Source organism: Euprymna scolopes, chromosome 10 (genome assembly GCF_053919585.1).
Source record: "Euprymna scolopes isolate OS-2025 chromosome 10, ASM5391958v1, whole genome shotgun sequence".
NCBI lineage: Eukaryota > Metazoa > Mollusca > Cephalopoda > Sepiida > Sepiolidae > Euprymna > Euprymna scolopes.
This window is the reverse complement of record NC_136491.1, coordinates 147,157,198-147,180,277: the sequence shown is the minus strand read 5'-3', so window position 1 is coordinate 147,180,277 and position 23,080 is coordinate 147,157,198. Positions and strand designations below refer to the sequence as shown.

Genomic DNA, 23,080 nt, shown 5'->3' with positions numbered 1-23,080 from the left:
GCTAGAAAACTACTTACGCCTGCCAGTATCCTATACCTCTATAAGGCAACCATTCGCCCGTGTATGGAGTACTGTTGTCACATCTGGGCTGGTGCATCTGCTGCTTGTCTCTCGCTCCTGGACAGGGTTCAAAAAAGAGTCGCCAACCTGATAGGTCCTGAACTGTCATCTAGGCTTCAACCTCTGTCCCATCGACGAGATGTTGCATCCCTCTGCCTGATCTACAAATACTTTAATGGTGAATGCTCTGACGAACTGCAAACGCTTGTACCTCCCCGAGGTTACTACCCCCGACAACCCCGACAAGCTACTAAGTCTCATCCCTTTACAGTGGAGATCCCTAGGTGCAAGAAAGCCTTTTACTTCAATAGTTTCTTCCCCAGAACTGCGGGTCTTTGGAACTCCCTTCCGGGATTCTGCTTCCCAACTGCAATGATATGCAGAAGTTCAAGTGTAATGTTAACAAACATCTTTTCACTCTTCTCCCTTCATAATGACCCCGCTAATTAATTCCCTAATAAGAGCCCCCTGCTTCAAAGTGGCACTGTGCCTTGTTTGGGGTGAAAATTGAATAAAAAAAAAGTATATCGGGCTAGAGATACTTATATGAATTGGATTGATTCATAATCGTCAATAACGTAATCACAATCATTATGCATTCTAACAAAATAAAAACAGCGATGTTGAAATGAAAAAGATGCCTATATACACAAGTATGTGCTCACAAAATTTGATCACTTCACTAAGTCACTAATAGCTTTATTAAGAAGATAGCACAAAATATGCAAAATATGCAAAAAGTAATTCCATATAAAGGCAATAGGTTCACCTCTTTATCATACTTATCTTTCTTCTGGTTCAAACGAAAATACACAACTGACATTGCTTAAAACGCTGTTCAATTAGTATTGATTAACAGCGAATATCTAATTATCAATCAGCACTGCAAGACAACACGCGCATCAGCAAATGGCGTGGTACATCTGTGCCATCAAATTATGAGTTCATCAACAAGGGGAAACAGATTCCTGACATGTACTTATATTTGTAACTAAGGATATAGTCTTAGTTATGTTCCCAAATGTACTATCCATATAAAAACCGATTAACGAGGAGTAACTGATTCCAAATGTGTACTTTCGGAAAAATAGAAAATGTTTCTAATGTAGCAATATTGAAAAACTTATCTTGCTTCATAGCAATCTCGCATTTTGTGAATATGGTTTGAATAAACCATTGAGTTAATTTTAAATAAAAAAATCAGTTATTAGCGCACGTGAAATATATTTGATATTTTGGCGCTGTGTAAGTTTGAATTAGAATTTGTACTAGAAATAAAACAATAGATTCTCTCAATTCCAATATCTTGATGAATCAAATTGCGTTCTTCATTTAATATATATATATATATATTGGTTTTCATATATGTTGGTTTACTTGGTAGATGCTTTGTATTATTCAATCCTCTCTTTGCATCCCAGTTACTATATTTTTCGGCCGGTATATTCTGTAACCTTTTTTCTGTGTATGTTATTTAATTAAACAAGGCCGATATCCATAAGTTGCGTGCTCTCGTGTAATGAATGAATGCGTGAACGTAGGATTGATATGAAATTCTTAAAGATAAACTAAAATGACCGAAAAATGGGCTGAAATGACTTAAATAAATAAAAAGTAAATGACTTAGAATGAATTTAATGACATTAAGGATGAATTGAATGACCTTGAGAATGACTTGAATACTTAAAAAATAACTGTAATCGTTCAAAAACATCTTGAATGATCTTGAGAATGGCTTGAATGGCTTTGAGACTGACTGGGTGTAAAGTCGGTGATCATTTTACATTAATACAGAAAAATGATCCCCCAATTTATATAACAACAAGTACTGCATGTAGTAAGAACATATACTACACTTTGATCTTGGCCAAAAGGCCAAGAAAATGGTATTTATTTTCTCCCCCACTGAGCAAATTAGGCACAAGGCCGATTTTTAATGTGAGGAGTGAAGGGGAAATGGGTAGCAACTCCTCGGGGAGTAGGGGAGCTGGATAGTGACAATTGGTATGAAGGGTTGGTAGTTATCTGCTCCCCCACCGAGCAAATTAGGTACAAGGCCGATTTTAATTTGAGGAATGAAGGGGAAATGGGGACCAACTCCTCGAGGAGTAGGAGGCTGGATAGTGACAATTGGTATAAAGGGTTGCCCGTGCATTGACCAAGGTTTTATATGTGAGGTTGCCCCAATATCTGGTCTTTGCTTGCAGTGTCTGCCAGAACAGATTGTATATATTTGCTTCCCAACTGAGCGAACAAGGGGAAGGGAAAAAGGGGACCAGCTCCCGAGAGGTTGGAAATGGGAGCTGGATAGTAACTGTTGGTATGAAGGGTTGCCCCTACATTGCTCAAGATCTGATATGTGGAGTTACCCCCACATATGGTCTTTGTTGCAGTATCTGTCGGAACAGATACTCCACTTTGATCTTTGTATTTATTTGCTTCCCCACGTAGCAAATTAGGCACAAGGCCGTTTTTTAATGTGGAGATGGAGGGAAGGGGGGAGGGAAGGGGGTACCAGCTCCCGAGAGGTGGAAAATGGCAGCTTGATTAGAAACTGTTGGTATGAAGGGTTGCCCCTTCAGTGACCAAGTTTAGATATGTGGGGTTACCCCCCACATTTGGTCTTTGCTAGTCATAGCTGGTCTTCGCTAGTCTTAGCTTTGCAGCATCTGTCGGAACAGATGGTATTTATTTGCTCCCCCACCGAGCAAATTAGGCACAAGGCCAATTTTTAATGTGAGGAGTGAAGGGAGGGGGAAGGGAAAAAGGGGACCAGCTCCCGAGAGGTGGGAAATGGGAGCTGGTTAATGGTCAGGCATGTGCGGTTGCCCCCACATCTGGACTTTGCTAGTCATAGCTTGCAGTATGTGTCGAAACAGATGGTATTTATTTGCTCCCCCACCGAGCAAATTAGGCATAAGGCCGATTTTTAATGTGAGGAGTGAAGGGAGGGGAAGGGGAAAAGGGGACCAGCTCCCGAGAGGTGGGAAATGGGAGCTGGTTAAAGTTCAGACATGTGGGGTTGCCCCCACATCTGGTCTTTGCTAGTCATAGCTAGTCATAGCTTGCAGTATCTGTCCAAACAGATGGTATTTATTTGCTCCCCCCCGAGAAAATTAGGCACCAGGCCAATTTTTAATGTGAGGAGTGAAGGGAGGGGGAAGGGGAAATCGGGGACCAGCTCCACAGAGGTGGGAAATGGGAGCTGGTTAAAGGTCAGGCATGTGGGGTTGCCCCCACATCTGGTCTTTGCTTGTCATAGCTAGTCATAGCTAGTCATAGCTTGCAGTATCTGTCGAAACAGATGGTATTTATTTGCTCCCCCACCGAGCAAATTAGGCACAAGGCCAATTTTTAATGTAAGGAGTAAAGGGAGGGGGAAGGGAAAAAGGGGACCAGCTCCCGAGAGGTGGGAAATTGGAGCTGGTTAATGGTCAGGCATGTGGGGTTGCCCCCACATCTGGTCTTTGCTAGTCATAGCTAGTCCTAGCTAGTCATAGCTTGCAGTATCTGCCGGAACAGATGGTATTTATTTGCTCCCCCACTGAGCAAATTAGGTACAAGGCCGTTTTTAATGTGAGGTTAAAACCAGCTCCCCTAAAAGTAGGCAAAAAGGGGGCACTCTGGTTACCAAAAATAATAATTGTCCCAGTATAGAGGGTTTCCCCTCCATTGAGTGGTACAAATTATCTTAAGTGCAGCATCTGCCGGAACAGATGGTATTTATTTGCTCCCCCACTGAGCAAATTAGGCACAAGGGCGATTTTTAAAGTTAGTAGTGAAGGGGAAATGGCGACCAACTCCCCGGGGAGTAGGTGAGCTGGATAGTGACAATTAGTATGAAGGGTTGCCCCTACATTGACCAAGGTCTTATATGTGGGGTTGCCCCCACATATGGTCTTTGCTTGCAGTATCTGCCGGAACAGATGGTATTTATTTGCTCCCCCACTGAGCAAATTAGGCACAAGGCCGTTTTTAATGTGAGGTAAACACCAGCTCCCCTAAAAGTAGGCAAAAAGGGGGCACTCTGGTTACCAAAAATAATAATTTTCCCAGTATAGAGGGTTTCCCCTCCATTGACTGGTACAAATTATCTTAAGTGCAGCATCTGCCGGAACAGATGGTATTTATTTGCTCCTCCACTGAGCAAATTAGGCACAAGGCCGTTTTTAATGTGAGGTAAAAACCAGCTCCCCTAAATGTAGGCAAAAAGGGGGCACTCTGGTTACCAAAAATAATAATTGTCCCAGTATAGAGGGTTTCCCCTCCATTGACTGGTACAAATTATCTTAAGTGCAGCATCTGCCGGAACAGATGGTGTTTATTTGCTCCCCCACTGAGCAAATTAGGCACAAGGCCGTTTTTAATGTGAGGTAAAAACCAGCTCCCCTAAAAGTAGGCAAAAAGGGGGCACTCTGGTTACCAAAAATAATAATTGTCCCAGTATAGAGGGTTTCCCCTCCATTGACTGGTACAAATTATCTTAAGTGCAGCATCTGCCGGAACAGATAGTATTTATTTGCTCCCCCACTGAGCAAATTAGGCACAAGGCCGATTTTTAATGTGAGGAGTGAAGGGGAAATGGGGACCAACTCCCCGGGGAGTAGGGGAGCTGGATAGTGACAATTGGTATGAAGGGTTGCCCCTACATACCAAGGTCTTATATCTGGAGTTGCCCCCACATATGGTCTTTGCTTGCAGTATCTGCCGGAACAGATTGGATTTATTTGCTCCCCCACCGAGCAAATTAGGCACAAGGCCAATTTTTAATGTGAGGAGTGAAGGGAGGGGGAAGGGAAAAAGGGGACAAGCTCCCGAGAGGTGGGAAATGGGAGCTGGTTAAAGGTCAGGCATGTGGGGTTGCCCCCACATCTGGTCTTTGCTAGTCATAGCTAGTCATAGCTTGCAGCATCTGCCGGAACAGATGGTATTTATTTGCTCCCCCACCGAGCAAATTAGGCACAAGGCCGATTTTTAAAGTGAGGAGTGAAGGGGAAATGGGGACCAACTCCCCGGGGAGTAAGGGAGCTGGATAGTGACAATTGGTATGAAGGGTTGCCCCTACATTGACCAAGGTCTTATATGCGGGGTCGCCCCCACATATGGTCTTTGCTTGCAGTATCTGCCGGAACAGATGTTATTTATTTGCTCCCCCACTGAGCAAATTAGGCACAAGGCCGTTTTTAATGTGAGGTAAAAACCAGCTCCCCTAAAAGTAGGCAAAAAGGGGGCACTCTGGTTACCAAAAATAATAATTGTCCCAGTATAGAGGGTTTCCCCTCCATTGACTGGTACAAATTATCTTAAGTGCAGCATCTGCCGGAACAGATAGTATTTATTTGCTCCCTCACTGAGCAAATTAGGCACAAGGCCGTTTTTAATGTGAGGTAAAAACCAGCTCCCCTAAAAGTAGGCAAAAAGGGGGCACTCTGGTTACCAAAAATAATAATTGTCCCAGTATAGAGGGTTTCCCCTCCATTGACTGGTACAAATTATCTTAAGTGCAGCATCTGCCGGAACAGATGGTATTTATTTGCTCCCCCACCGAGCAAATTAGGCACAAGGCCAATTTTTAATGTGAGGAGTGAAGGGAGGGGGAAGGGAAAAGGGGACCAGCTCCCGAGAGGGAGGAAATGGGAGCTGGTTAAAGGTCAGACGTGTGGGGTTGCCCCCACATCTGGTCTTTGCTAGTCATAGCTTGCAGTATCTGTCGGGACAGATGGTATTTATTTGCTCCCCCACTGAGCAAATTAGGCACAAGGCCGTTTTTAATGTGAGGTAAAAACCAGCTCCCCTAAAAGTAGGCAAAAAGGGGGCACTCTGGTTACCAAAAATAATAATTGTCCCAGTATAGAGGGTTTCCCCTCCATTGACTGGTACAAATTATCTTAAGTGCAGCATCTGTCGGGACAGATGGTATTTATTTGCTCCCCCACTGAGCAAATTAGGCACAAGGCCGTTTTTAATGTGAGGTAAAAACCAGCTCCCATAAAAGGCGTCACTCTGGTTACCAAAAATAATAATTGTCCCAGTATAGAGGGTTTCCCCTCCATTGACTGGTACAAATTATCTTAAGTGCAGCATCTGCCGGAACAGATGGTATTTATTTGCTCCCCCACTGAGCAAATTAGGCACAAGGCCGTTTTTAATGTGAGGTAAAAACCAGCTCCCCTAAAAGGGGTCACTCTGGTTACCAAAAATAATAATTGTTCCAGTATAGAGGGCTTCCCCTCCATTGACTGATACAATTTATCATAAGTGCAGCATCTGCCGGAACAGATAGTATTTATTTGCTCCCCCACTGAGCAAATTAGGCACAAGGCCGATTTTTATTGGGAGGAGTGAAGGGGAAATGGGGACCAACTCCCCGGGGAGTAGGGGAGCTGGATAGTGACAATTGGTATAAAGGGTTGCCCCTACATTGACCAAGGTCTTATATCTGGAGTTGCCCCCACATATGGTCTTTGCTTGCAGTATCTGCCGGAACAGATTGGATTTATTTGCTCCCCCACAAAGCAAATTAGGCACAAGGCCAATTTTTAATGTGAGGAGTGAAGGGAGGGGGAAGGGAAAAAGGGGACCAGCTCCCGAGAGGTGGGAAATGGGAGCTGGTTAAAGGTCAGGCATGTGGGGTTGCCCCACATCTGGTCTTTGCTAGTCATAGCTAGTCATAGCTTGCAGCATCTTCCGGAACAGATGATATTTATTTGCTCCCCCACCGAGCAAATTAGGCACAAGGCCGATTTTTAAAGTGAGGAGTGAAGGGGAAATGGGGACCAACTCCCCGGGGAGTAAGGGAGCTGGATAGTGACAATTGGTATGAAGGGTTGCCCCTACATTGACCAAGGTCTTATATGCGGGGTCGCCCCCACATATGGTCTTTGCTTGCAGTATCTGCCGGAACAGATGTTATTTATTTGCTCCCCCACTGAGCAAATTAGGCACAAGGCCGTTTTTAATGTGAGGTAAAAACCAGCTCCCCTAAAAGTAGGCAAAAAGGGGGCACTCTGGTTACCAAAAATAATAATTGTCCCAGTATAGAGGGTTTCCCCTCCATTGACTGGTACAAATTATCTTAAGTGCAGCATCTGCCGGAACAGATGGTATTTATTTGCTCCCTCACTGAGCAAATTAGGCACAAGGCCGTTTTTAATGTGAGGTAAAAACCAGCTCCCCTAAAAGTAGGCAAAAAGGGGGCACTCTGGTTACCAAAAATAATAATTGTCCCAGTATAGAGGGTTTCCCCTCCATTGACTGGTACAAATTATCTTAAGTGCAGCATCTGCCGGAACAGATGGTATTTATTTGCTCCCCCACCGAGCAAATTAGGCACAAGGCCAATTTTTAATGTGAGAAGTGAAGGGAGGGGGAAGGGAAAAGGTGACCAGCTCCCGAGAGGGAGGAAATGGGAGCTGGTTAAAGGTCAGACGTGTGGGGTTGCCCCCACATCTGGTCTTTGCTAGTCATAGCTTGCAGTATCTGTCGGGACAGATGGTATTTATTTGCTCCCCCACTGAGCAAATTAGGCACAAGGCCGTTTTTAATGTAAGGTAAAAACCAGCTCCCCTAAAAGGGGTCACTCTGGTTACCAAAAATAATAATTGTCCCAGTATAGAGGGTTTCCCCTCTATTGACTGGTACAAATTATCTTAAGTGCAGCATCTGCCGGAACAGATGGTATTTATTTGTTCCCCCACTGAGCAAATTAGGCACAAGGCCGTTTTTAATGTGAGGTAAAAACCAGCTCCCCTAAAAGGGGTCACTCTGGTTACCAAAAATAATAATTGTCCCAGTATAGAGGTTTTTATTAAAATGCTGCCCACATCAGCATTATGTGGCACAAGGCCGGAAAGTTTGAACCCCGCAGGCTCCCCTAAAGGAGGGGCAGTCCTGCAATTTTAAAAATTGCCTGAGTAACCCCGTACGCATTCCCCGGTCGGGGCGCCTCAGGCAGCAAGCAATAAACTTGCCCCACCGGAAAGCCCGGTGGCAAGGCCTGGGAGGGTGGACCTCCTAGGTATTACCCAGGCGGTTCCCAGTATAGAGGGTTTCCCCTCCATTGACTGGTACAAATTATCTTAAGTGCAGTATCTGCCGGAACAGATGGTATTTATTTGCTCCCCCACCGAGCAAATTAGGCACAAGGCCAATTTTTAATGTGAGGAGTGAAGGGAGGGGGAAGGGGAAAAGGGGACCAGCTCCCGAGAGGTGGGAAATGGGAGCTGGTTAAAGGTCAGGCATGTGGGGTTGCCCCCACATCTGGTCTTTGCTAGTCATAGCTAGTCATAGCTTGCAGTATCTGCCGGAACAGATGGTATTTATTTGCTCCCCCACCGAGCAAATTAGGCACAAGGCCAATTTTTAATGTGAGGAGTGAAGGGAGGGGGAAGGGAAAAAGGGGACCAGCTCCCGAGAGGTGGGAAATGGGAGCTGGTTAAAGGTCAGGTATGTGGGGTTGCCCCCACATCTGGTCCTTGCTTGCAGTATGTGCCGGAACAGATGGTGTTTATTTGCTCCCCCACTGAGCAAATTAGGCACAAGGCCGTTTTTAATGTGAGGTAAAAACCAGCTCCTCTTAAAGTAGGCAAAAAGGGGGCACTCTGGTTACCAAAAATAATAATTGTCCCAGTATAGAGGGTTTCCCCTCCATTGACTGGTACAAATTATCTTAAGTGCAGCATCTGCCGGAACAGATACTACACTTTGATCCTGGCCCGAAGGCCAATAAAAATCTTGGAACCGCATCTATTAAAAACAGACCTTAGATCTTAACCAAAATGGGCAAACACAAAAGTATTATGGACAGGCCGACAGACCGACCGACCGACCAACGGACAGATGGGAGTGACTTATAGAGTGACTTGCACGCGACTAAAAATAGTTGTCTTGAACACACGACTCTTTAAAGGAAGGGGGAACTGGACAGATTTTTGATGCTCGTGTGTAAATATTATTTGCTGTGTCATAACCAGATAATTTTTTAAGCAGTTTTAATTTAAATAATTGCTTCTTTCGACTCTCATGAGAACCATACTTACACCTCCACATGTATTCACCAAGAACTAATGTTACTAAACACGTTATCCATTACAAAATACGTCTATTAGATTCTTAAACTAATATGTGCTATACATCACTTACAATAAACTAAATATTTAACCCGATAAAAATGCAAATGTCATATCGTCTTGGCATTAAATGAGTGTCCTATGTATAAATGATCATTGAATATGGTAGAACTTTTCATTTTTGCATAAACTACTTCTTACCAAGATTATTGATTAAGGAAGACTCGATATTTTTTTAATTTTTTTTATTACATTTTCACCCCAAACAAGGCCCATTGCAACTTTAGTGTAGGGGGAAACAACTACCGGGGTACTATGTAGGGATTTGGGCAGCAAGATGTTGGTTCACGTTGCACTTGAACTTCTGCATGTCAGTACAGTTGGGGAAGCAGTGACCTGGGATCGAATTCCAAAGTCTAGCCGTTCTGGGGAAGAAACTACCGGAGTAGAAAGATATTTTACATCTAGGGATTTCTACAGTGTGGGGGTGGGATTTTGCAGCTTGTCGGGTCTGTCGAGGGTGTTCACGTCGTGGGGGCTGCAGTTCATCAGGGCATTCACCATTAAAATACTTGTAGAACAGACAGAGGGATGCAACGTTTCGTCGATGGGACAGAGGATGAAGCTTAGATGCCAGTTTATGGCCTATCAGATTTGCGACTGTCTTTTGAACCCTGTCAAGGAGCGAGAGACTAGAAGCCGATACACCAGCCCAAATATGACAGCAATACTCCATACATGGGCGAATGGTTGCATTATAGAGGTAAAGTATACTTTCGGGTGTTAGTAGTTTTCTAGCACGATAGAGAGAGTCCACCTTCCTTGCAGCGGCTCTGGCAATGCCCTCGATGTAATTGTTCCAACTCATGTTTCCTGTGAACGTTAGGCAAGGAGCTTGAAAGATGTACTCTCAGATAAAGAGTCGTTGGCCATTGCTATAGGTGGTAGAGAAGGTTTCTTGTAATTATTGAATGAACCTAGTTTAGTCTTGTCGGCATTGAACGTGACCATCCATTTTTGTCCCCATTCCACTACTGATTGGAGGTCATCCTCTATTGTTTCTGCCATTACTTTAGATATATGTTCATTTGTTTTTCTGTCGTGCTAGCTATAGAGTGTGGTGTCATCAGCATATACACCCGTCTCAGAGGCAATTTTGATGGGGAGGTCATTAATGAATATCAGGAACAGTAAAGTTCCGTGGATATATCCCTGGGGCACTCCCGCATTTATATCATATTGTTAAGATGTACGACCGTCGAGGACAACCTGGAGTTTTTTCTTATCTAAGAAGAATGTAATTATGTTAAGTATTCTACCAGTAATACCGTATGATCTAATCTTCCTGAGGAGACCCTCGTGCCATACCCTGTCAAAAGCCTTAGATATATCTAGAGCTACCGCTCTGCCCTCTCCCGCTTTGTCCAGTGAATGGTATATGCGTTCAGAGATTACAGTGAGGATGTCTTCTGTGGAACGGGCTTGTCTAAATCTATATTGTTGGTCGGTCAGAAGTTTAGCATCTGTAAGGTGCTGGACTAGAGAATGGTTAATTAAGGTCTCAAATATTTTGGAAAAAACTGGGAGGAGGTCATTAGGGCGATAATTTAATGGGTCACTTCTTTCTCCAGAATTCTTGAATACTGGTGCCACAGAAGCAGTTTTAAAACAGCCCGGAAAGCAAGATTCATTAAGGCATTTGTTGTAGAGTTTGGAGAAAACTGAAGCTACTTCGGCTGAGCACTTTTTTAATAACACAGCTGGGATGAGATCGGGTCCACATGCTTTTGAAGTGTAAAGATTTTTTATGATAGCATGCACCTGAGCAGGGGTGATTTTCAGATCGTCTAGCGTGGCGTCTGACCGCATAGGAAATTGAAGTAGGGGGTGGTTTAGAGGGTCCAGTGTGGAGTTTGACGCAAACCGACTGGCAAGCATGTTAGCCTTTTCGGTTGCTGAGCAAACAACCTCGTGATTGTTTGTTAGTGGAGGAATTGTTAATTGCCCATTATTTATTACACTGTTGAAGATTTTTCAGAAGTCACGAGTTCCTAGATTTTGTGGTTCGATGCGTTTTTTAGTGGTTTCCGTACATTCCCTCTTAGCTGTCGCTATTTCTTTCTTAACGTTACTTCTAGGTTCTATGTACTTCTGTCTGTTTTAACTGGACTTATGTCGGTTAAACCTGCGGAATGCATGCTGCCTTTGAGCAATGGCAGTTGCGCAAATCGAAGTAAACCATTGGGGAAAGAGGGGCTTGCTGTAGAATTTCCGCATGAGAACATGCGCTTCGATTGCAGTTTTGAACAATTCAGTGGACTCATTTGCACACTGTTCAGCAGGAAGAGAAAAATATTTCCCCATGGGGCGTCTCTGATAAGATCTCTGATGGCTTCCCAGTCAGCCTTTTTATAATATCTCGTTGTTTTGAGCACTAGCTCTTCAGTTTTGGATCTAGAGTTTAGGGCGATTTCAACCATTATCACTGCATGATCCACGTTCCCAAGTGGGCTGTCAGCTTTCGTTATACAATCATCAGGAACTGTGGTCAAAAACAGATCTAAAAGTGATGCTTGTTGTTCTTTCTGATCAGGGAAACGGGTTGGAAAAGTGACAATTTGTGATAGGGAGTGAGATATAGAGAAGCTATGAGTTGCGCTGCCCGCTGCATCTGTGTAAGTAGAGAATCCAAGCCAGTTTTTGTGATGGATATTAAAGTCACCAAATAGATGTACTTGGGCGCTAGTGTCGAAGGAGAGTGCTGTGTCTATGCTGTCAGATACTTTGTTTATTATGGTGCAGTTTTGGGTCGAGGGAGAGCGGTAGAGAAAGTAAAAGTAGCTAATGTTGTGTTGCATAATTAGTCTAAAGCACATAAAGGCTTGATCATCCGTTTGAAGGTTTGTTTCTCTAGTCAAGGGAAGGGTATTACGAATGTCGACTCCAAGTCCGTGCATATGTCTGTCAGAATCCTTACGGCAGAGTGGGAGATATCCAGGCATGTTAAAGTAGTTAGAGGGGATGGAGGAGTGTAGGTTAGTCTCAATTAGTACTAAGATATCCGGGGTCTTTGTTAGGAGAAATGCTTCAACATCAGCTAAATTAGTTCTAAGCCCACGGATATTTGTGAATGCAAGCCTCAAAGTAGGAGGCAAGTTGGATTTGTTTGCCACTAAGCCTGGTTTAAGCTTATTTTTAGATTGTACCGTCATCATATTTTAACGAGTTTCAGTTAGGTTAAGGGGAGCCGAACAGGAGGTTATGCAGAATATCACACATGCATCACAAGTAGACCATCAGCTGACCCTCCATCAACTAGGACTGTTGACTCAGGAAAGCCCACCGGGGATGAGTGCAGTCCCTTTCCATGCGCGACATGGCACTGCAAACATCCCGATATTATACAACTGTTGATGGAGCAGCCACTCTAAGCGCTACCCAAGAGTTAGGGCTGCTGTACTACCAGTCGGAAACAGCCGCCAGTAACTGTCAATCCGGTACCCTCAACCCATCCGAGGAAGGTCAACCCAATCTAATTGCTCAGGCATATATGGTACTCAAGCACTCTCAAGTGCCCAGCTTTAGGAGGGGGGTGTCGGGAGTGGGGAGACGGCGTTCATTGCCCTAGACAAGAAACAAGATCTATCACTGGGTGTTTCTCTCGAATCACTGTGATAGTATCTATGCGCCTGACTAATAAGCAAAGAAGGAGTATGAAAGTCGGGCGATAGACAGAACCTATCTACTCCTTAAGCAATTTAGGTTTGCAAACCGGTAATTTGTTTGAGTCACCAGCTCTAGGAATTTTGTCATCCAAGACTGAAGAGGCCTCCCACCCCTTTGGTTTAGTTTCAGAGTTTTACTTCTCCTTGACGGATGATCTGCAAAGATCCACTGGTTCCGTCACAACTGAAAGGGTTTGCTCCGCGCCTGGGTTCTAATCAAGGTAGTTCTGCGACCCCGCGTGGTTAGTTAATGTTACTGAGTTAGTTTGTAGAGGTTATATATCTGCTGAATAGTTAGTTAGTTTGTAGAGGTTATATATCTGCTAAATAGTTACACTCCTCAAAGTGAATTATGACCATTGTTATTTCATTGTTACTGGATAAAGAGGTTGAGTAGAGCTCATGCAGTGTAAGCAACTATGATTGTAAGAAGGCTTTTTAGGAGATAATGTGGTTTGAGGCTTTCCCTTTATATATATATATATATATATATGTATATATACTATTTATTCATGTTAGCTTGGGTCTAGGATAACATTAAAGTGTGAGTAGGTGTTAAGAATTGAACTACGAGTTGTGCCCAAACTATATTTTAGATGTCAGCAGGGTTTGAGATGCGAGTGCAATATAGTACGGATAAAACAGTAAGTTTTGAGTCATGTGTAATAGATATATGCGCAGGTCTTAATAGGTGCGAATAAAGTTGAGGGTACAAAGTGAGTTTCTATTATTGAGAGTTGTTTTCAGCTTTCAAGTAAGAGTTATGGAGATTTAGCATAGCAAGGAGCATTGGTTCAGTTTCGTAATAGCGTTGCAAAGCTATCTAAGAGGAGACATAGTTGTGTAATGCAGTGCGGTGTGCTTTGCTCCCGAGTAGATACTTTGGCTGTTAAATACCTAACTGTAATAGGAATGAACTCCAATACATGTCTAAAAGGTAGAATTGTATAGATGTTTAGTGATGACTAAGCAGTTAGCATGTGAGGGTTAGGGGCTGGAATTTAAGGATTCCACTACAAACCCTGTAAATGTAGGAGTTAAGTGGCGGTTTGGTGGGAAGGAGCAGTTTGTTAGCTTTCAAGAGACAGGGGTTATTAATTTACAAGAAACCGATCTACATTAGGATTTAGAGTCGCAGGTAAGTTTTTGTTTTTTTTAGATACCCTAACTATAATCTTTTAACTTATATACCACGGGCTGGATTAGGAAAGAAGATTAAGTAAGTAGATCTGGATATAGCTAAGGCATTTGAGAGAGCAAGACACAATTATCTTCTCAATAAAATTAAATGATACGGTATTACTGGGCATGTACTTAACATTATAAAATCTTTCTTAAATAAGAAAAACATCCAGGTTGCCTTTGATGGTCGCACGTCCGACTAAAATTATCTATCTATCTATCTATCTATCTATCTATCTATCTATATATATATATATATATATATATATATATATATATATGGATTTATCCCAGTTGCCGATCCTTGGACCGACATGTTTTTAATATTGATATAATGCTTCCTTTTAAAAATTGTATCCGAGATGGGTGTATTTGCTAACAACACAGCGGTCTATAACAGACATGAGAGGATAACGAATGAGCACATATCTAATGAAATAGCTGCAACGATAGAGGATGACATCCAATTTTTAGTGGAATGGGTACATAAAAGGCAACATTCCATGCTACCATTTTATGTAGCGTAAGGTGGGGTTGTATATGCATTTTTCGAGGATCGTCTTAGTTTATAGATTTTCTTGGCGTTTACATTCGCGGGTGTTATGTAAACGTTTGTTTGTTATACATGTATTCAAGTAAGAATTCTATTGTTTTCCTAATTTCTCCTGGTCGCATTGACATGTTTTGGGGCTTTTTTGCCCTCCTTAAATTATTAGCATTAGAGTCACTTTATTTTTTCCATTAATTTTGTATTGTAGTGACGATTCGATATTAATCCATAACTGTGTATCGAACGGATATCCTAATAAAGAATTCGCTGCATATTATATAAAGTAAAACTGTAAAAAGTAAAACCGTAAGTCAAGTAGTTTTCGAGAAACATGAAAAGGACAAAGATAGACTCAGAAAGATATAATACAGATTATATAGATATTAAACTATTGTATATTAATTAAATGGAAAAATTAAGGATTGAGAATATTTATATACAAGTGCCCTCATTTTACACAGGCTGTTAGTTCATTACTTATTATTATATTTCAAAATTATTAAATTTTAATTTAAATGCATGCAATATTAAAATTTTAATAAATTCTTATGTATAATGATAATATTGATATATATTATTTAATTTAATTCAATTGTTATTTCATTGAATACATCTGCTATAAACATACGTTACATTATGCATATGGATGTGATAATATGGTGAACGATTCCTAAGCAAATTCTAAGATTGATAAATATCATCTTGCTGAAGAAATAAAAGAGCACACCCAAGGAATGTTCGGCCATATAGAAATGATAAAGACGGTAGTTCACTGATAAATGGCGAACCGCGTTTAAATGCATATATCAAGAAACATTCAATGGCATATTTATTGTTATATTCCAGCTGAACCTCTTCCTGTCGTGCATTGTGATTCAAGCTAAATCTTTACTTCCGTATTACGAATATACTAATGAGCTATATATTATAAACGGTGGCTACATATTAGATAGATAGATTTTTAAATTGAATATAACTTAATATAAAGGCTGAAATACATACACACACATATATATATATATACATTTATATATGTGTGCGCATATGTATATACATATATATATATATTTATATATGTTATTTATTCGAGAGTAAACAGTTACATTTGCTTCTCTAACCACTTCAATTAAAAAACTTAATTCTAATAATACTCAATCAAAAGGACTATCATTAAAAGAGATAAATAAATAATCCTCAATCAAATGGACTATCATTAAAAGAGTAAAGTCTTATACTCCTGGCTCTAAGTCATGTCGCTTGGGCACAATCGAAGCTATAACTATAATTACTTCCCCTCAAATGACTAATATAATAAATTCTAAAAAGGAACTGATCTCTTTCTGTAAACATAAGTCCAAATTTAATTATGGTAATTTTGTAAATCACATAGTTATTACTTTAACCTTTTCAGATATATATAATTTTTCTTAACATTATCGTTTTTTTTCTACATATTTTCTTAATACTTTTTACCTTAATAATCCTTTATTTTACTTCTTTATTTCTTCTTTGATTGACCGGTTATTATCTGCAATTTCCGTTTAAGTGTTTTAATAATCCTATCTATCAAATATATGAATCTACCTACACTTTCATACTCTGTGTGTATATTTACTTATATTTTACTATATGCATTTACTTACATATTACTTGCTTTATTCTGAATTTGCAGATCCCGGCCATCCTCTCACCTTAATTTTTAGTAGTGTATTTAATAACTCCTGCTGATATTTTCTTAACAAATAACCTGTACATTAAAGTTGACCTCTTTTTCCCCTATATTTTGGCGCCTTTTTCCGTCATCTTGTCTGGGTCAATTTGACATTTGCTTTTCTATTTTATATGTTATTCAATTACCATCCAATTTTTCTTCCTCTTCATTAATTTTTCTTAATTACACTTTTTCTCGGCAGCCGAGTTTAACGCATATCTTATTTTTCTTTTAATAATATTATTGGAATTCGTTCCTCTATTCCCTGTGCTTATTTGTGAATTATTCAAGGGATTTGGCATTTTGGATTATTTGAGACCATCTTCCAAATACGCGATTTCCTTGGAGTTTACTTGTGCGATGGCAATTTAACTAACTTTCTTGGATTAACATTATTGGATTGTACCATCATTGGATACTTTACCTTTTACCAGGCTATCTATTTACGTGAAATCAGCTTTTTCTTCACCCTATTAACTCTGCTTCACTTTTTGTTATCAAGTAAGATCTTTGACTTATTTGCAGTTTCATCAAATACATTTGCAAGCAAAATCCGATCCGATGTATATATATATGAAAGAAATTTACCCGTAACAAATGTTTTCATTATTAAATCAAACAACTTAAATAGAAAAAAAATCTGTTTAAAGGATGATTTCTATAAACAAGTATATTACGTAGAACATTATATATTAGGTAGGTGCAAAAATAATGTCGTTTTTTACGTTGGATTTCAAAAGATAATAAATCCTTTTATATTAAACTTTATTAATCGAAATCGAAACATTTTTGTTCATCTCATTACCATAGACATCGCGAATTCTGTAAACCACGTAGTCATTAAAGGGCGAACCGGCATCATTTCGGCTTTTGAAGCATTTGTCGCGCAGGAAGTTGTCGGGAGGCTTGAAAAAGTTATAACCGATGGGCAGGAGGCTCGATGAATATGGCAGATTAAGCAGAGTCTCATAGCCAATTTCTTCAGGTTCGGGAGGGGCAGTTGCCCAACATACGGCCGAGCGTTTTCATGAAGGAGAATTGGTCCCTACCTTTTGACCAATCTCAGGCACTTTGGTTGGAGCTTCTGGTCATTTTCCTAAGTTTCTCACTAGTACTTTTTCGCCGTAATCGTTTCGCCGCGATCCATGAAGATGTGATAGATAAGTCCCGGCCATAGACAACCACACAGTCACCATAACTCCTTTTTGGTGCAATTCCGGGGTCGGGAAGTATTGTGGAGTTTATCCGGTATCTAACACCTGTGCCGAACGTCGCCAGTTGTTATAGAGGATCCACTTTTAATCACATGTCACAATCCGCTCGAGAAATTTGTCGTTTTGTTTGCGCAGAAGGAACGTAGAAGACAACTCAAAACTATTATTTTTTTTATTATCATCCAATTCATGTGGCACCTCTTTATCCTACTTTTTTGACTTCCCATCCTGTTTAAATGGCGAACGCCTGATGCGTGGTCGACCTCGACTTCAACAGCAAGTTCTCGTGTAGTTTTAGCTTTCAAATATTTGTTATCAACTATATTCGGCCAGCCGCGAGCGTCTTAATCTTCGAGGCTTTCATCACCATTGCGAAATTTCTTAAACGACTGTTGCACCACACAATTGTTAGTGGTGTCTGGGCCAAACACGTCATTAGTTATACGAATTGTCTCAGCAGCATTTCGGCCTTGTTTGAAATGGAACATGAAAATCGTGCAAATTTAAAATTTGTCGATGCTGTTTGAAAAGCCTGCAAAAATGAATAAAAGGATTCGCACAGTAACAAATAACAAGATTCGATAGAGCAAAGAACGCGCTTAAAATGGGTATATAAGCGGGCTATATATATCAATCAATTAATTCAGAAATAATATATGAAAGTAACATATGGGCGAAAACGATATTTTTTGAACTAACATCCGATTTATCTGGTAATATAATAAATACCTATGCGACATTATTATTCATCGTTTTAATTTTATTTTTGTTGTAATATATATATATATATATACATATATATATATACATATATATATACATATATATATATATATATATATATATATATATATATATATATGCTTGACTTATTTTGGACTCCATTCTCTCTAATGTACTATTTTCACATTTCGGATCAACCTAAGACGATTTTCATACAAGCTGAAATATTATGAACGGTTTGCTTTTATATATATATATATATATATATATATATATATATATATATATATATATATATATTACATATCCAACATTTTTTCACTTCTTTTTTTTATTTGGCAATTTATAACGCCATTATATTGCGGTTTCACTCAGTGCATTTAACAGCACATTCTATCATTGCAACAAATATAATTTGCTGATTTCTTTATGTCCACTGATGATAGGAATAACAAGAATATCATTCTTTGCAACTTCGCGGAATAAGGACTTTGTAAATTGTTTTTTGGAGTATTCACTCAACTATAAATTTTGATTGTAAAGTTCAACCTACAATTTTAATTTTCTTTCTCTTATTTATATATATATGCATATATATATAAATATATATATATATTTATATATATGCATATATATAAATATATATGTATATATATGTGTGTGTGTGTGCGTGTGTGTGTGAGAGAGAGAAATGAAGACAGCAACAGTATAAAATACACTAGTGTATATAAATTTAATCATTTATTTATGAGGCGGTTTACATCATAAAATGTAGCATTTTGAATTAGGTTTTGCTAGTAGGTTCTTTACATTTTCGGTCATTTTGTTTTTATTGCAGCTTACGATTAAATCTAGATGTCGTCACTTTTTTCTTTTCTTTTCAGTTATGTTATATATAGAAGCTAAAAAAAGTTTCTCGTTCATAGCCATGCTGATAATTCCACTATTTTCTCTGGTGTTTGTTTTTGTGTTTTATTTTTTGGGCCGATTCCCTGAAATGTACAGTTGGGGTTCGTAAAGGTTTGCTTGTAGATTGAAGTGGGAAACGGCTTGTTTTATTTAATCCTGTGAGAACTAAGCTCGTATCTTACAACCGAAAGCGTGCCTCTTTTTTTCCTGGGATTCCAAGACGCGCTCTATTCCTAGAAGGATCGTGACTCTAAAATATGTTTATGCTTATTGGTTATTAATTCTTTCTTGTGTTTCATGCTTAAGGTCCTTGCTCTTCCTGATCTCGGAAGTCAGATCTCTCTATCGATTCAGTTGCATTTTCACACCACTATCTATCTGATTCTTCTACAACTCTACTATTAAACTGTAGATAGAGGAATGTTTCCAATTATATCATTAATAAGAATCATTTATTCTCTAGAACCTGGATATATGGACGTGGTTCGGTATCGATTTCATGATATGTGATAGATTCATTGGAATAAAACCAATTTAGTTCGATCTTTATCCATAGCATTGCTTGTATTCGGCTCGCCACCTTCTTTGAAATGATAAAATACAATGAAATCGTTAAGTTTAACACTCTATTAAAGTTCCACTAAAGATATTTTTGAAGAGCTGGAGAGACATTAAATATTTCTTGAATGATAAAGTTTTACAAGGTAGATTTACATTCATGTCGATGATTATGGTTGTTAGAATCAGGTTTACTAATCTCTGCTCAAGTGAAGACAGATATAATCATTCAATCTGTGCTTTGTAAGGAATTGTTGAATATCCGGTAACAATCGTGGTAACGAACTATTTAATAGGAATCTGCATTATGATAGTTTAAGAGGAAAAAGAATACACGAGAATGCCTCGTACAAGGTTTGTCTACATAAACGTATGCTCTTATTTGAAAAGCATATTCTGATTTAGTAAATATTTCGAGTGTGTTACGTGTTAGTCAGGACATATCTACTACTCAACGTACATCATTTGCATCAAGAATTGAGTTAGGTAGTTAAGTGGAAAATTTGTAGTCAGATAGTATGCATTTATTTTTTTTTATTCAAGTGTTATGTGTTTTTAACTTGAACTTAAACAAAAAATCTATCAATTATAACGTATGTAATGTTTATTGAAATCTCTCTACATTTAACGTTCTTATTTCTTACATTTAAAAATTGAAAAGTGGTTATTTTGCAGGAGGGCACGAACTTATTTATAGCTTAATCTGGAATAATACGGGGAGAGATAATGTAGTTTAACTACATTGCTGGAAATTTCTACAGGATTATCATAGACAATTCTATACTATGTGGACTTTACGGAATTAGACATAAGTAGTCAACAAATATGTTTCGATGGAGCTTATCTTTCTGGGTAGCGCAAAATGAGCTCCTCAGCATTTATATAAAGATAATGTCAATTTATGTTAAAATATAGAACTGACCTAAATGTCAATTTATTTTGAAATATGGAACTGACCTAAATGGTATAAATTAATAAGTACTAAAAATACTCAGAAAGAATATTGTGTTACATAATTCATACAAACACTATAATAATTTTGAAAGAGACACTATTTAATTTACACCATATGTTAAGCATCCTTTTGTATTAATTTTTTTGTCCATTCATCTCTCAAATACTCCTTGTTTTATTAGCATTTTGGTGACGGGTATATTTGCAGTGAGGAAACGCTATGAGTAAGAGTTATTACAATACTCTTTATCATAAAGTGATCTTATGATTTCTTTATGATTTTCGAAAACGGGGCTATATGAAAGAAAGTTACTAATATTTTTTCAGGAGTGTCATCGTAGGTTTTTCAAAGCCAGATTCTTCAATTTCCCTCTTTTTGTAGCAGGATCCCTTTCAGAAATTGTATTTGGCCTTTATTAAACTGTAAGACACTGAATGACTAAGGAGGAACATATAGATTCTTAAATACTTATGTATTGTCTAACAGTTAATTTTTACGCTGCGGTTTTGGTTTGTTTGTTTTATGAGGTTTCATAAAACCCATTATTTAAAGGCAACAATATATTAAATTAAAAAGATTTTGACTGTGAAACATCTAATGAGATACAATTAAAACACAAGTATGATTACTGTTCCTTGATATTTAATATTATTATTTCACAATAATCTATCACAAATATACATTGTTCTTATACTATCTAATAATAGAATGCATTAAAATAAACGCTTCATCTGTCCGTTGTTGGCATAATGTTTCATTAATTAGTGGTTCTATTTACTGAAATTTTAAATCGTGAAAATTGGCGAAAAAATGGCTACAATTATAATTTGCGGAACAAAAACGGAACTCATTATGAATCATTAAATAGAAAAATTAATTGCAATTTGAAAAGCCCACGGACAATTCTATCTTGCTGAAATAAGAACCAGGCTTACTTAGTACATATTTACTGTTTAATAAATATAATCATATACACAAGAGACGTTCTAAAAGTAATTCCACCTTTTTTATTCCGCCTGAATGGATAGGGGAGGTTACAAATAATGTTGTGATCATGACTAATCTTCTGCATTCATGGCCTAAAAGTTTATTTCTTGCGTTGAAGATATTGACAGTTTAAGACTATAAGAAATTAGCCCTTGTCACAGACTTGCATCATAAGGAGCGATTTGTAATTGCATTTATATATAATTCTTCTTTAACAAATTCATCCTGTAAGACTATGCATTATAAATTGAAACGTCTAACATACACTGGCGCTCGGTGAACATTTACAAAATCGATACAGTTGATGCCAACAGAGTTAGAGGATGAGTTTCTTAATGTAATAATAGCAATAGGAATGTAACAGAAAAATGCGCTCCAGCTCTCATCGCAAAAATAATAAAAATATATAAAATTTTTGCTAATCTGAATAATGTTAACTTATTATTATGATAATCAACGAATTTCACACTTGAAAACGCTAACAAAAGGAGAAAAATAAAACACATTCAAAATTCGGATTTTCACCCTTAAAATCTGATATGTGCGCAGTTCTCTTTCTTTTATCTAAGAATTCTTACTTTCACGAAAATACAATATATTTTGTTCAGTTTCGGCTAATTATTTTAAAGCATTTTTGTACCCACAAATAAAAAATTGAGGTTTTGTAGCACAAAATATAATTATGTATGTGGATAGAAAACGAGTGACGTTTGTTCACCAGTGCACATTCCAGCATACGAGTTTGACCGATAACGTGGGGTCTGTAATATTTTATCATTTTATTATAATTTAGATATTTGTAGGCCTGAATGTAAACAACACGATAATATTGGCACACATCTAAAATGTATATATATATATATATATATATATATATATATATATATATATATATATATATATATATATATATATATACCTATAAAAGTGAAATTGTATGTGTGTATGCGTTTGTGTCTGTGTGATTAAATGTCCCTATCAAAATGCTATGTAAATTTGCAGTCTGCATACTAGGGATGTAACCTTAGGGGTAGTGAAATTTGGGAAGATATTTTAATCGGTTTTCCGCCAGAAAGTTGACTGTAAAGGGGTCAAAGTTTTACGGTTTGACCTTTGAAAACTCTACCAAACTTATCCGCCAATTTTTGCGATATTAAGTTAGTTGGACGTAGATCAAACTTTTTAATTTCTTTTGAGATAAAACAATAAATATGAAGTGGTCAGAATTCAGGTGAAATTTTTTAAAAAATTTTACCTTGTGGTCTCTACCAAATTGCTCAGCCACCTTGTGGTTTAAACATTTGAAATTTCACATAACGTGTATTCGGATTTTAAATTATTCAGTTGTTAAATAAGGTTTTAGCCGAAAATTTGGCTGCCAAACGGTCAAAATTCCAAAGGGTTTACCTTCGCGGTCTCTATAAAACTATTCAGGCAA

General features: G+C 38.5%; 1 pseudogene; it reads right to left on the bottom strand.

Moving 5' to 3' along the window:
• Positions 1–1,799: 1,799 nt before the first annotated feature.
• Positions 1,800–1,947, bottom strand: LOC145286684 (U2 spliceosomal RNA; annotated as a pseudogene).
• Between the last annotated feature and the right edge of the window lie 21,133 nt (positions 1,948–23,080).